Source organism: Mesoplodon mirus, assembly GCF_964341445.2.
Source record: "Mesoplodon mirus genome assembly, chromosome: 17".
Lineage (NCBI taxonomy): Eukaryota > Metazoa > Chordata > Mammalia > Artiodactyla > Ziphiidae > Mesoplodon > Mesoplodon mirus.
Window position 1 is genome coordinate 31,835,250 of NC_138993.1, and position 5,256 is coordinate 31,840,505.

General features: G+C 43.5%; 1 pseudogene across 1 annotated transcript; it reads right to left on the reverse strand.

Annotated features, from left to right (window-relative positions):
- Positions 1 to 1,505: 1,505 nt before the first annotated feature.
- On the reverse strand, positions 1,506 to 2,964 carry LOC309792514 (KAT8 regulatory NSL complex subunit 2-like; annotated as a pseudogene). The gene is made up of 2 exons: positions 2,079 to 2,964; positions 1,506 to 2,013 (listed from the first exon to the last, which is right to left on the reverse strand). The product of its transcript is annotated as a KAT8 regulatory NSL complex subunit 2-like (transcript).
- Positions 2,965 to 5,256: the final 2,292 nt, after the last annotated feature.

Consider the following 5,256-nt stretch of genomic DNA (forward strand, 5'->3'; position numbering starts at 1 on the left):
TTAGAAATGAAGAGGAAGTGACATCCCTACCTCATTTTTTAAAAGAAGATTGATTTACAAGTACCTAAATCAGCATCCAATGTATTGATAGTATCTAGTGCAGAGTATTTTATCCTCAATAGTTTTATTTGACTTACTCTTCTTTATGGAGAAAACATCCTGGAAGACTAGTAGGTTTTGAATACCCATCAATATTCATTGAAAACCCTTTATATGACAAGAACATGGAGCATACAAAAAAAAGTACATATGTGGTCTTCCTTTGAAGTATCTTTTTTTACTCTTGGCTTTCAGGAGAAATGAATATATGTGATATACTTCTGTGGTCATGTTCCTCCAAGATGACCCCCATGATCTCCACCTCCTGGCATTCACAATCTGTGTAGTACCCTCCTGTGTTGTATTGGGCTTGGTCTGTGAGACAAGTGACCTAGAGCAGAAGTGATGGCTTAGCATTTCCCAGAGTACATATAAAAGACTGCATCTTCTGTCTTGGCTTTCTTTCTCTTTCTCAGATCACTCACTCTGGGGGAAGTCAACTGCTGTGTCATGAAGACATTCAGGCCACCTGTGAAGATGCACGTGTGGTGGGAAGGGAAGCCTCTGGACAACACCCGGTGAGGAACTGAGGCCTGCCAACAGCCACATAAGTGAGCTTGGAACCGGATTCTCAGGCTCCAGTCAAGCCTTGATTCAACTGCAGCTGTTGCCAACAGCTTGACTGCAGCTTGAAAATGTAAGCCTGAACCACCCAGCTAAGCTGCTCCCTGTTTCCTGCCCCTGAGAAACTGTGAGAGACAATAAATGTTTGTTGTTTCAAGCTGCTAAATTTGGGGGTAACTTGTTTCACAATAATAGATAACTAAAGCAACTTCATACTACTAAACATTGAAAACTAGCAAGGAAATCATGTTTCCATCTTTTCCCTCGCTGCTAAGAAATGTAAGCTAAATATATATTTTTTTATGTACGATAATTTTTTATTTTATCTTACATAAGATAGCCACTACAGAAATTTACATAGGTTAGAAGCAAGATGGATAGTTAAGGAGGGCCCAGTCCTGCGGGCTATTTTCTCAGAGGCTATAAGTCAGAGTTCACTGAGGGGAGGGGCTTCAGATTACCCAATTAGGTGAGAAGTGAGGAAAGGCTAAAACAGGCTGCTAGACAGAGATAACCAGCCATTGGGTCCATTAACATCCCTAGACTTGGGAAACAGCATTACAAAACTCTCTCTCCCCTTAGGTACAGTCCCAAAATACTCTCAATCTCAGCAGCTCTGACGGGAATCGCCTGTCTCTCTTCCTTGCCTAGAGTGGGAAGACATCCACAATTTTTAGACACTATTGGTTCCTTCCCCCAACATTTGGTTTGACTATAGCACTCAGTAACCCAGAAGAAAAACAAGGTAGTCCAGGTTGTCCTTTAGTGAGAGACGGTCAGAAATACTTGTTTAAATGGGAAATACAAATCCTCCAAAGTCAACTGGTTCCCAAAGCAAACTATCAACTGACAGAAGTGGGTTCTGGCTTTCCGTTTGCAGTAGCCACTCCACTCTGAGGCAATGGTGCAGAGGCTTTCTCAGAATTTCGAGATCCCTATGATCTGCACCCATCTCCAGCCATCTGCATCTGGCCCAAAATATCCACTGGGCCTTCAGCAATTTCTTTGACAGGATGATCTTCAAGGGTTAGTGAAGGATCAAAAAACAAGGGTGAAAGAGGGCACCGCATACCGTCACCCACAACATCCAAGTCATCACTGAGCTCCAGAGATAAACTCTCAGTGGGCTGAAGCTCAGCAGCACTCAAGTACAGATCCATGGGGCCGGCTTCCAGATCGTCTGGCACAGACAGTACCTGCTCGGGCTTATACATCTGAGGAGGCAACTGGAAATGCAGTGGGCAGCAGGGATCCTCAGAGAGGCTTACAGGAACTGGTTTGTTGCAGGGTACCTCTTCAGACCCCTGGCAGCATTTGAAGAGAACCTGATTCGTGTCCTGACAAATATAACTAGAGTCTGGGTCCTTCACTTTCAGTCCAGTGGTGTCTCCATTAGACCAGAGTAAAGAGTTAACAGGTCACCAATGGCAGTCACATCTTTCTGGGTAAGGCAGTGTCTGGTCATTGGAAGAGACTGATTGGAACAACGAACATCATCCACAAAGGCCAAGCACCTCTGACTGGAATGAGTGGTATGGGCCTGTTGGGCAGCACCATCTGTGGCCAGCATTCTGCGCTCCTTCAGCTGCCTATGTAGTAAGGCTTCCACTCCATAGCACTGACGATACCACCGAAGACATTTTAGATGCTTTAAGTTCTCTCATTCTTTGGCAAGAAGTCCCTCTGGGCCAGTCAGGAGACTACTACCTAGAGCTTCATGTTCCACTTTGCGACTGTGTAAGTAACATCGCTTCTTCTCTTTGAGTAGATGCTGAAGTCGTTTAAACTGGTCAATGTACAAAGACTGCAAATGAATAAGCTTCTCATGCATAATCAGGGCCACTTCTTCCGCTGTGTAGACACCAGCATGCCCAGAATTCGGCTGGCTTCACTGTGGCTACTTTCTGGAGTCTGAGAACCCAGCTCTGTCTTGGCATATGAGCTCAGCTGGCATAAGAGTGTTTCACCCACAGGCCCTGTATTGGTCTTCTTCATTTGAGCATGAAGTGCAAGGGCATTCCTATGGGCATGTTCAGCACAGAAGGACACCCCATCTTTCTTCTCAGGCTTTGGGGCAGCACTGGGACATCTTTTTCCATTCTTCGTAGATATATAACTACACTGCTTGAAAGGGGCATTCTTGTCTTCAAGTATATGTTTAATGCAAAACTCCTGCCCCTCCAGACGAGATTGCGAGCATGGGCGATAAGTAAACGAACAAGATAGGGGCTCCTGAGACCTCGGCACTGGGGTGATCCTCCCCCGACTGGTCGGCAAGACGTGGATCCAAATCCTGTTCATACCAAAACATTTGCAGCCGCGCTGCGCTGCTTACGGTCTCTAAGCTAAATATTATTCTTTTTTTTTTTTTGCGGTATGCGGGCCTCTCACTGTTGTGGCCTCTCCCGTTGTGGAGCACAGGCTCTGGACGCGCAGGCTCATCGGCCATGGCTCACGGGCCCAGCTGCTCCGCGGCATGTGGGATCTTCCCGGACCGGGGCACGAACCCATGTCCCCTGCATCGGCAGGTGGACTCTCAACCACTGGGCCACCAGGGAAGCCCTAAATATTATTCTTGAGTTTGGTTGCTTTTCTCAGTCTGTAGTTATTGATTTATCTTCTTTCCCACCCCCCTTTATTTTTTGTTTCCTATCCTTTGTCCTCTGTCCACTGATTTTGGTTTTATTCTTCTTACCACTTTATAGTAAAGCTCCTAAAGCCTTTTTGGAAATAGATGCAGGATAAAACAACAAAGTAAAAATAGCAGACATTAAGATTGGGTTCCAGCCACCATCAGAGAGATCACAATCTCATGGGAGAGAAAAGAGACCAAGTAATGTGACACAGTCTATTGCTAGTGTTCAACCACACAGAGATTGCTGTTGGAATTCCAAGGAAAGGGATACCAGAAAAGTTGTGTTTTAGGTCAAGTTCCCCAGAAGCAGACCTTGAGATAGGATTTGCATTACAAAAGTGCCCTCAAAATAAACTGTGAAGGAAATGAGGAAAACAGGAAAGGGAAAGGGAAAAAACAAAGCCAGGAAAATTTTGAAAGTCTCATGGAAGATGGTTTCAACCTGACCCTATATGATAAGTCAGGAATATGAGAATGGCTTAGAGAGAGAGTCCTGAGCTTCTGTACTTCTGTACCCATTGGCCAAGGGCCTCTGAAAGACAGGGAATCTCCCAGGCACACCAGCTCCTGGTGGGGCCCCTTGAACTGCAAAGAAGTGGCTGCAGTAGCCTGAGGGAAGTCCTCAAAAGACAGCTGCAGTTGTCAGCGGTCAGAAGAGGGAACACGCTGAAACCAAGTGAGAACACAGAAATGGTGAAGAGATCTGAGGGCATCTGCATAGAACACCAAGGTCTGCTCTATTAAGGAAAGTTCCATTCAAGGAGAAGGCTCATCACCTGTAAGGAACCTTATGGGATAGCTAGAATTGGGATAGACATGAAGGAGAAAGTATTTTACAGAATCTGAGATGACTAACCAATTATAAAACAGGTAGAACCTCTTGGGAACTCTAGAATGATTCAATATTATAACTTAGACTCTTAATTCTATTTCTAATCCCAAGGCGGGATCTTAAGCCCACCTCTTTTGGGGGTTATTAAAACACAATCATTTGTCTTTAGAAAAGAGCTGGTGAAAAGTTAGAAAAATCTCATGCTTCTTCTAAACCTTAGACATGCTATTTTTCACCCATTCTGTTTCTAAAGTACAAACACAGCATAAAACTCTGAGCTAAATCTTAAATAAGAAGAAAGCCTGGTGGAAGAGGATGAGAATCCCTAAAGTGTTTTAAGACTCTCTATTATTATCATTGTTCTTGGGCTGCTAAAATTTGGAGACCACTTCAAATACAAGCTATTTAATAATATGTCTCTTTCTCTTTCTCTCTCTCTCTCTTTTTCTTTTTTTTCCAGAATTTATCACTAATAAGTAAAGTGTTGTAATAGCTTTTCCTCCTATATACACTTTATGATATAGTCTAAATTTATCTGGAGTTGAGCATGAAGGCATAAATCATTAAGCCCCTGCTTGCCTGATCAAGAGCCTATCTTCTAGAAAAATCAGGCCTCCAGGGGCTGCTGTTCACAGAAACTCTATTTTCTGGCTCTCCGTCAGGGTTGCAGACACCTCTCCCCAAGGATTCATCAACTGCCAAACACAGAGGAAGGCAGGTCAATGATACCAAAATCTGCAGCTTCAGAAGCTTCTGAAGTTCCTGACCAGAAAAATATAATAATAAAGAGAGAGAGAGAGAGAGAAAGGAAAAACATTTTCAAAGGAACAAAAACACATGGTCTTAGAATTCATAGGTTATGTTCTGGAAAGGAGACTCTTGGAACCCCATAACAAGCAAGTTTCTGGGACTCTAATGATGGGCTACCAACCAGCCTAGGTAGGTACTGATCATTATTGTTTTATTAAATAGAGTCCAGTTTTGTGTGTTATTCTATCATTTTGACAAAAGGATTTCTTCATGACATGTTTTGTCATGTTATCCTGACTTAAATGTGGGTGAACCATACTGAATGATTCACATTTATAGAATGTAGGCTCTGCCTTCTAACTGAATATTTCTCTTT